Source organism: Dendroctonus ponderosae, unplaced genomic scaffold (assembly GCF_020466585.1).
Source record: "Dendroctonus ponderosae isolate FM_Combo_2020 unplaced genomic scaffold, Dpon_F_20191213v2 Dpon_F_20191213_10, whole genome shotgun sequence".
NCBI classification, from domain to species: Eukaryota; Metazoa; Arthropoda; class Insecta; order Coleoptera; family Curculionidae; genus Dendroctonus; species Dendroctonus ponderosae.
In genome coordinates this window covers 3,260,717-3,261,414 of record NW_026017111.1, presented here as the reverse complement: position 1 = coordinate 3,261,414, position 698 = coordinate 3,260,717, and the positions used below count along the sequence as shown (strand labels likewise).

The following is a 698-nucleotide window of genomic DNA, read 5'->3' as shown; positions in this document are numbered from 1 at the left end:
AAAAAGTTGTTGAGCGGTCCACATCATCCAGGCGGGAAATCCCGACGCGGACTTCAATAGTCTATAAAAAAGGTTTGGCTAATGACTTGAATGTGGCTCCATTCGGTCAAATCGATAGTTTTATATGAGTTGATAAAATAGTTTCTTTAAAGTTTCAGGTCATTCCAGTTTTAGCACAGTTTTTTTAAGCAATTCTGTCTACGCAAAAACGCATTATTTTCTAGTTTTCCTTAAAAATACTGACAATTTTTTCATTCTTGGACAAAAATTCGAATCGATTCTTCGATTTGTGGACAAAACCCTAATAATTTTCTGGATTTTTTCCCAAAAATATTTTCCCGAACAGAACAAGTGAAAATTTAGAATCAATTATTCGGAAAACTCGTCACGTTTGTCGCTGTGAATTATTTGGTTAATTTAAAATCCGGTTTCTTCGCTTTCAGGTCAATATTTTTAAGCATAACTCTGTCTAAACAGAACAACGCGTTTTTCCCTAACGTTTTACTGTAAAATACTAGCAAACTGAGAGTATTTAATGCAAAAAAGTTAAAAGATGGATTTACAAGAAAAGTCGTCCTCTTTCAAGGGCGAATCCATTCAATTTTCTATCTAACGATGCCAAAACGAATTCTGTGGCTCGAATGGTTCTTGAGAAACTTCGAAAAAAGCAGCGTCATGTTCAAGTGGATTTTGCAACT

At 34.5% G+C, this 698-nt stretch overlaps 1 protein-coding gene across 1 annotated transcript in view; it reads left to right on the top strand.

Annotated features, from left to right (window-relative positions):
* LOC109534879 overlaps positions 1 to 698 on the top strand; it is a gene marked incomplete in the record, with an annotated part of 72,531 nt that overhangs the window by 33,041 nt on the left and 38,792 nt on the right.